Raw genomic sequence first — 9303 nt, forward strand, 5'->3', positions numbered from 1 at the left:
ACCTCAAGAATATTTTGGAAAAATGCATGTATTCTTCATTGAGTGATCTTGTGCATTAACTTTAATTGAGTCCTCGACTTTGGACATAATTCTCCTCCCTAATATTTTGATGCACGTGCATGGTCATCCACCATAATATCGGCAAACTGATCAGCGTGCAATTCATCATTCGATGACATCTTATGAGGCATCACATTGCTTAATCCACTAAATCTAGTTACTATTCTTGAAATGCCATTCTAGAGTTGGGGCTACTTGAATAACATATAACCAAGAATTGGGATTTACTTTGGTACTTGAGTGAAATGTAATTTGGTCCTCTATGTTATATTAAGTCCAATTCTTAGTGGATTACAAATTAGAAGCCATTGGCAACCCCGTGGGATTGTGATATTGGTTTTTTTATAAAGCACTAGCTTGAATATCAGCTTCACACCCAAGATGAACACTTGTAATCACCCATAACCAAATTCCATGATATAAACCAAAATACCACAATAGTTGAGCATGTTGTCTCTCGTAGATGTTAATGACATTCAAAGCTCTCGTTAGATATTGTTGATGATGGTAATTGTGATATTGATATTGTCAAATGCGAATCAATTTGACAAATGGGGAGAACACGAAAATGCCCACAATGAGATTGAAATATGTTGACACATCTTTAAATAGAACGGAGGCAAGTACCTCATTCTCCTTTCTTTTTTATATAATTTTTAGATGGGCATAAAGCCATTGAAATTTCTAATGGTGGATTTGTATGCGGCTAAGGATACGTTACACATGATCTTGCATGGTGTTTTCTCCATTCCACGCAAGCGTCCATGAATGTTGATTGCTCGACAATGTCATAATCCTCTCTCCGTTGCAATGCCTTTTCTTACTAGATTTCAAAAGGTAACATGAGACAAAATAACCTTTTTATTACATTTTGATAGCACTCCATTGCCTTGGGGCATAATCATGCTCTTTTGCGGTCCATAATTTTGGCCTGTCTAAATCCATCTGACCAAAGTACTTTGTTATGTACACTTGATGCACCAAGTAGTATGTCTAGCCCTTTGTCATGCTTGCTTTTGGACAATGCTTTTGCCTTACAACTCCTTTTAGAGTACTCTTTAACGTAAATATCTCAAGATAGAACATCTACCTACTTACGTTCATCATCCTTCCAAGTTGTATTCATCCACCAAATGCATCATAAAATGAATTAGGATGTTCAATATGTTGATTGGGAATTAATGTTGCTCTTCAATAATTCGTTCTGTGACACACTTGAATGCACCTATATCCTTGCCTTCAAATTAAAGCATGATCAATTTGTTTATACAAAATCAATCGCTTCACCAATTTTTCAAGCAACACACACATACACACATTTTCACACCCAATTCATTCAAACTTTGTTGATAAGGGGAAATTTAGATACGAATATATTAAATCACAATTGACAAATTTTCGTGACATTTCTAGCAGTTTCGCAAAATTTTGAAAATACTACGACACCTACAAAAGTGTTGAAAATATATATTTTAATTAACTGCACATACTCTGGGATTTTTTTACAAAAATGCCTAAACTGTGGGTAGACATACAAAGTACCAAATTCTTTATGAGACAAGTGCCCATATTTTCAACATTAGGCTATGAAAGTTTTTTGGCTCTTTTTTAGGAGCATACTACATTTAAAAACTCGTAACCCTAATATCCCCCCCTCACAACCCTCATTGTGTTAGAATGAGAACTAAGTAGCAAACTTATGAGAGTAATGTCATGATAAAAGCTTGGGGTCTAAATGAAAGACACAAATGTTGGAGTAGTAAAAGTGACTAAGATGGTCGATTGAAGACAAAGAGATCATTAGATGGGAGTTCTCATTAAATGCTCATTTGTCTTAAAAGAGCTTGTTCAAGAAAATGATAACTTATCGTTTTTATGTACTCAAAGGGGTCAGCCACAATATTGTGCATTAATGATCATCATCGTCCTCAAGGAAGGTTAGGGGTATTGTGATGCTACTTTCATAAGGTGTTTGAGTTTAGCCCTAAAAAGGGATGGTGGCCTATGCAAAGTGGATAACCATCAACTTCTGAGAGTGTTTCATTAAGAAACTAATATGTAGGTCATGAGATTAAGCTTGGCATTAGTTAACTGTCCCTTGTCACACTAGTTTGACATCAAGGATCAAAGCCTTGCAACTACCTTACAATACTTTAAGTTGTGTTATCTCCATCACTGGAGGCATCTTAAGTTGATGTTGGATACCAAGTCCATTTACTTGACCACATGGAAGCAATTTTTGTTGTTGTTAAGGACACACCATGGTTATGACAAATGTGAAGTAGGTAAAATATGATTGTTTTGATTTTATCCATGTTAATGAAGCCATCTTAATGAGTCTTTAGTATAGGCCTAACAAATTCACTACGTGAAAATTAGATGGTCAATTGGAAGTGAAAGAAGGATTTGTGGGTAGGAAGATTAATATTTGAGTGTATATTTTGCACAATTTGTTGACTCGACTAACTTCATCTCAGATTCCCAAGGTACATGTTCCTTTCACAAGACCAAACAACTTGATTGCCAAGTTGGTTTCCATGAGAAATGTGTTAAAGCTTATATGTTTGATGTCTTAGCTTGTAAAAAGCATGGTGCACTTGTCTCATGTCTCACGGAAACCACCATATCTATATATGTATTCATAAAATCATGTTCAATGTTCATAGAGGAGTAAGAGTATTAAAATAATCTATTTGCAATACATTATCATCACATATTTTTCTAGTACCCTATTTTAAAGGGATTCCTTTTCTTAGACCTTATTACGGTTCAACTTAAGTTTTTTTTTTTTCCAAAATGAAGCTACTTTCCCATTAGTTAGGTAATATTATTACAAAGAGATTGTACAAGGAGGCTTAAGCATAGATCGGGGAATCCCCCTCCGATCAAGTCCTAGAAATTGAGACTAGTTACATTGCCTTTCGGACGGACTACTTAGTGTAAGTACCTACAGCTAAAACAGTGCCTTGCAGTGATGGCTAGTATGAGACAACTCTTGGTGTCGACAACAGAGGGAGGGTGGTAAGTGAGCCGGAAACAACCAGCGTGGGGACTGGTAGTTCCACCTCGGGCCACTTCCTCCTTGTGTCACCATAGGCGTGTTCCGCCATTTCTGCCAAAAGCGCAAACGGGCAGTATCCACGTTAGAGGAATGAATGCAAACCTCGTCCAATTGCCCTTGTAGGCAGCTAATAAGCGCAAACCATATGTCCATGATCACTTCCTCCGGGGGTCGCACCAGATCCTGGAAGACCTTTAGGCAGCGCGCTTTCCATACGTACCACAGGGTGAAGCCTGCGATCAGCATCCAAATGTCCGGGAACCTAGGGGATGCGGACTGCAAGCCTCTCTCAAATCGAATCTTGGAGATTTTTCCTCGCATGCATACATAGCACCAACTATCCGCATTGAAGATGTCCGTCCACCTATCACTAGAATGATCAAGCCATGCCGCAACACTCCACGATGCTGTTCCTTCTACTTCACATGCCGCAAGGAGGCGAGTCACTCTATCCCATACCTTTTGAGCTAGAGGGCATCCCATAGACAATGCCTCAGAGTCTCAATAGGTGAATGGCAAAGTGGGCAGCCTAACGAGCCGTCACGTTTACCTAGCCATTCACCAACTGGAACCACATTATGGAAGTGGAGACGCTAGAGACCCTTCTAAAAGGTAATGAGCACCTCATAAGGGATGCCCAATGTACGCCAGCCATTGTGTAAGGGGCTGTGTAGCTGTAGTTGAAAAGCCCGACCCAGTTTAGTGTTGTGCTCGAAGAAATGGCAAAATCTGCTATCATGTTTCCACCTGAAATCCCCTGGGTCCCATTGTTCCCCTGGCCATTAGCATGTGCCTTAACCCAATAAATTCATTCTTCCCGATTAAAAAAGACATAAACTCTTAGCATTGACATTTGGAGTTTACTGTTTGCATATATTAGTTTGCTTACAAACAATCCCCCAAAGAGCTTAAGCTCCCATACCCTTTTTAAGAATTACATTAAACTTATGCGTATGTTTGTTGTCTTTATAATAGTACACACCATAATGAGACAACACATGAACAATGTCATAGGTAAATCATTTAATAGTTAGTAAACTAAAACCTGGATATGGTTGTATGATTGATCACATCCAAACAAGTACGTTGTCGTGAAGATTTCCGACTATAGTGTGAAACCGGGGTGGAATAGGGCAAGTCGGTGGTGTGCTACATGTGCACATGTATAGTAGGAAACAATGTATAGAATAAAGGGGAGTATTTGTCCCACATTGTAACGCCCTCCCCTCCTTGTTCTATAAAAGGAGGGAGGGGTCCCTTGTTGAGGGGTTGCCCATTTTGAGTTAGGAGGGTATATCGTTAGATTTAGGGTTAGGTAGTTTCTTTCTTCTTCTTCTTCTTCTTCTTCTTTGTCGTCGTGTGGGTTGAGAGTTCGTGTCTGTTTAGGGTTTGCTTCTGCTCGGTCCCATGTGCAAGACCCCGCTCGGCGCGACGAGCCCAAGAGCTCCCCGATTGGCGGCTTGGCAGCAGACTGCCGTTGCAACCTACCCTACCTTGGTCCGACTCAAAGCCGGGGTCGTATCTCTTTCATTGTAATGTATACATACATATATGTTTGGTTGTGCACATCCGCGTCTCTGGTAGTATCGGGTGTTTCCACCCCTTTTGTTTCTTGTACATAGGAGGTGTGTGTTGAGTCGGTGTTGCGCGTGTGGTCTCTCTCTCTCTTCCTCTCTCGTGTTAGGTAGCTACCGGTACGCATCCGGAATCGCTCTGGTCTGCGCCACCACTAGTGTAGCCGAGACTGGAGAGAAGTCGGCTTCTCGACACCCATCTCTTCCTCGTTCGAGACCCCTGTGGTCCCGCCCCTTCCTACACGTACCCGCAGAATACCGCGACATATTTGGTGAACCCGACACGAAGGGCGGCAAGGGAGAATGAAGTTGGAAGAAGACGACTTTACACAACTTTTTGTTGAAGCGGCGAGGGAGTTTGGACGAGCAACAATGAGAAGAGAGGCGGCACAACAAGTTGTTGAGCGAGTGGTCGAAAGAGTCGACCGTTTCAACGGGAACAGAGTCCCATTCTACTTGGAAGCCTACAACGCGGAAATGGAGGAGCGAGACGTAGACGAGGCGTTGAGGTTGGAGTTCTTTCATTGGGTCGTCGTCGTCCGTATGCACGCGGAAGTGAAGGAGCTCCGAGAAGCTCATGGTTCATGGGAGGCCTTCGAAGAGACGCTCCTACAGGCATATGGAGGACGACGAAAGAGCCGGGGACGACGCGGCTTCAACAAGTGGGTGGCATCGGTGAAGACCTACCGGGGCGCAATCAAGGCGTTCCGAGAGTTCGAGCGATGGCCTGCTCAGCTCCCGGAGCGGGAACAAGGTTTGGTAGGGGTGGACAAAGTCCAATTGTTCATTAAGTCGATCGACCGAGAGGAACGGGAGGCCATCGGGATTGAGCTCGAAGAGGAGGACAGAGCGAATGGCCTTACGGAGGACTGGTTGAAGGTCGGATGGATGACGAGCGGGCCGAGAATGCTAGGAGGAAGGTGCGCGACGGTGTGCCATCATAGCGGGAAGAGGTCGAATGGCAAAGAGAGTTAGCAAGGCTCAGCTTCGGGGCCAGGATTGCGGAGGCATACGCAACTCTCGAGGCAATGCTCGAGGAAGAGGAAAGATCGAGGCCGCAAGCTGACGCCGAGGAGATGGACTTGCCCCACGAGATGGCAGAAGATTGGTACGACGGTACCATGGGAGAGGGTGCGGAATAAAACGCCCTCTCGGATTGCGGAGATAGAACGGTCGAGGACATGGCCGAGATACCGATCGTAGAATCGGAACGTTGGGACTGACGATTTCGGGCACGACAGCCCGAGGCTCCGGACATTGGAGAAGCAAGCCCAGGCGGGGCTTGCGCGATTGGTAAACGGACGACCACCGACCATGAGGAGCCGGTGGCTACGGACAAGGGCATAAAACGCATGGGCGATTCTTCGCGTCTTCCCACACTTGCTCCCGAGACGATGGCAGTCGGGCCCGAGTGCCCACGTGAGTCCCAAGAGGAGGAAGGCGGCGGCGTGAGACCGAGAATTGCCGGCGAGACGATACGAGGAAGGAACGGACAAAAGCCCTTGGATCCGATTCCGGAGAACTCGGCACTCGGGCCCTTATGCCCACGTGAGACCGAGGAGATGGATGACAGTAATGAGGAGTCCTGGCACGATGCCAATGAAGATGGGTGGGAAACGGCCTACGAGAAGGTCGAGGATGGAGCCGCGGCAGAGAAGGAGGGAATGAGAGCCGACGCCGAGGGGAGCGGAATCAGAAGTCAAACCGACCGGGGATCAGACTGGTTGGTATCCCGATTCGGGTGGAGCACGATCCGGACGTGGATTGTGCGACTAGGGAAAGGTTCGGCATGAAGGTGCCGACACGGAAGAGGGTGTGGGACGAGCCACCCTCTTTTACATGGGAGAAAGACCGACCGGGCGAAGGTTGGGAATCGAAAGGAAGGTGATCAAGGGTTCAAAATGAGTCTGACAGGATCAACATCGGAGCCGAAACTCCGGACATTGGAGAATCAAGCCCAGGCGGGGCTTGGTTGATCACAGAGCGGATGCTATCCACTGACACCACTAAAAGGGTCGGTTTCCTGGGACGAGTCACCGAAAGACGTTACGAAATCGGTTACCCCACATCTTGTTCGGAGACTTCGGCAGTTCGGCCGACGTGGCAATGTGAGACTGAAAGAGACAGAAGATGGAGCCAAGAGCGCAAACAAGGAGAGCGACGACAAGTCCGGGAGAAGTACAAGGGACGAAGCGGAGAGCGAAGATCAGTCCTATGGGTCACCTCACACCAGATCTAGAGACTCCGGCGGTCGGCATTGGATCTGACGTAAGACCAAGATACTGACGGTACCCGACAGGAGAACGAGACCTGGCAATCCAGAGAAAGACGGATGGACCCGGACGAGAACCGGGTGGAGCGGACTTCCAGATAATTGATCCGGGAGGGAGGAGAGAGTAGACCTATGGAGAGGCCCAGAACACGGTATGTTGGTACCACGGGAGAGGGTGTGGATTGAGCCACCCTCTTGACTTGCGGAGAAGGACGACCCGGGATAAGGGTCAGAGATACGGCAAGCCCGAGGAGGATCCTTCACACCGGTTCTAGAGACTCCGGCGGTCAGCCTGAGAGCCGACATGAGACCTAGAGTAATGAACAGTGGCGGCAAGGGGACAAAGGCATAGGACTTCGGATCGATGGTCTACGGAGATCCTCACACCGATTTGGCGGTCGGCCCGAGTGCCGGCGTGAGTCCTATAGGAAGGGACGGTGGCGACAGGTGAACGTGACCAGCACAAGAGGCCGACGCGAAGGTCGGGACTACGACGAGAGAAAAACGGCAAGCGGTGCTGCCACCACCTTACACACACCGGTTCTAGACACTCCGGCGGTCGGCCTGAGAGTCGACATGAGACCTAGAGGGAAGAATGGTGGTGGCGGAAAGGCGAGTAACCGAGACGGAAAAAGGGGAGGTCCCACGAGATCCTCACACCGATCCGGTAGTCGGCCCGAGTGCTGGCGTGAGTCCTATAAGAAAGGACGGTGGCGGCAAGTGAACGTGATCGGACGATGGGACAGAGTGGCAAGGAGGTATCGGGCCGGTAAGGTGGCCACAAACCAAAACCGGACCTTACAACAGAAGAAGGAAAGGAAGACGGTCCTATGGGATCCTCACATCGATCTGGAGACACTGGCAGTTCGAGCCGACATGGCAACATGAGACCGAGTGAGAAGGATGATGGAAGGTAAGAAATGGGAACCAACGATGTAGGAAGCGCGGACCGGGAACTGACAAAGCCGGAGTGGACGAGGGCCGAACCCTTACCGGTCGGTTACGATTTCGGAAGGAAGTCGGTGAAGGGTTAGCTGAGCGGAACAAGAGACGTGCGAGTGGCCATCCAGGGTTGATGCAAGCACGAGTACGGGCGGTGTTCGGCACAGGCGGTGCCGAACAAGGAAGGCAAGAAACACCACCCGACACACGGGAAGAACCAACAGAGGGACATGCACGACACGCAAGGTGCGAAATCCGGCGTACAACCGAAGTGACTAGGAGTGTTCGGGAGAACCGATCGGGGAGGAAGGCGCGGACGTCAGATGTGATGGATCAGATGGAGCCGACGGATCAGGGCCAGTAATGAGCCGACGAGACGGACGGGTGCCGGTAAGGCGGAGGACTTGGTTAATCACCATCGCCGAAATCTCTCACTCTTTTTCCTTCTTGGCACATACCGGTGGATGTGTGGTTTGGTGGGGGTGGATGTCGTGAAGATTTTCGGCTATAGTGTGAAACCGGGGTGGAATAGGGCAAGTCGGTGGTGTGCTACATGTGCACATGTATAGTAGGAAACAATGTATAGAATAAAGGGGAGTATTTGTCCCACATTGTAACGCCCTCCCCTCCTTGGTCTATAAAAGGAGGGAGGGGTTGCCCATTTTGAGTTAGGAGGGTATACCGTTAGATTTAGGGTTAGGTAGTTTCTTTCTTTCTTCTTCTTCTTCTTCTTCTCCTTTGTCATCGTGTGGGTTGAGAGTTTGTGTCTGTTTAGGGTTTGCTTCTGCTCGGTCCCTTGTGCAAGACCATGCTTGGCGCGACGAGCCCGAGAGCTCCCCGATTGGCGGGTTGGCAGCAGACTGCCGTTGCAACCTACCCTACCTATGTCCGGCTCGAAGCCGGGGTTGTATCTCTTTCATTGTAATGTATACATATATGTTTGGTTGTGCATATCCGCGTCTATGGTAGTGTCGGGTGTTTCCACCCCTTTTGTTTCTTGTACATAGGAGGTGTGTGTTGAGTCGGTGTTGCACGCGTGGTCTCTCTCTCTCTCTTCCTCTCTCGTGTTCGGTAGCTTCCGGTATGTGTCCGGAATCGCTCTGGTGTGCGCCACAACCAGTGCAGCCGGGACTGGAGAGAAGTCGGATTCTCGACACCCATCTCTTCCTCGTCCGAGACCCCTGTGGTCATGCCCCTTCCTACACGTACCCGCGGAATACCGCGACAACGTCAATGGAAACCACTTGGGAGATGGATAGGAGCGTTCATACTAGGCTAAACAATTTCAATCAATTTGAAAGAAATACCCATAATATACAATTCCCATGGTGTTATAATTTGGTTTGAATAAAATTACAATTCATGTTTATATAAAGTTTTGAGTGTCGCTAGTA

This window comes from Azolla caroliniana, unplaced genomic scaffold (assembly GCF_043228905.1).
Source record: "Azolla caroliniana isolate FFs.n. ecotype wild unplaced genomic scaffold, voAzoCaro1.0.p SCAF_20, whole genome shotgun sequence".
Lineage (NCBI taxonomy): Eukaryota > Viridiplantae > Streptophyta > Polypodiopsida > Salviniales > Salviniaceae > Azolla > Azolla caroliniana.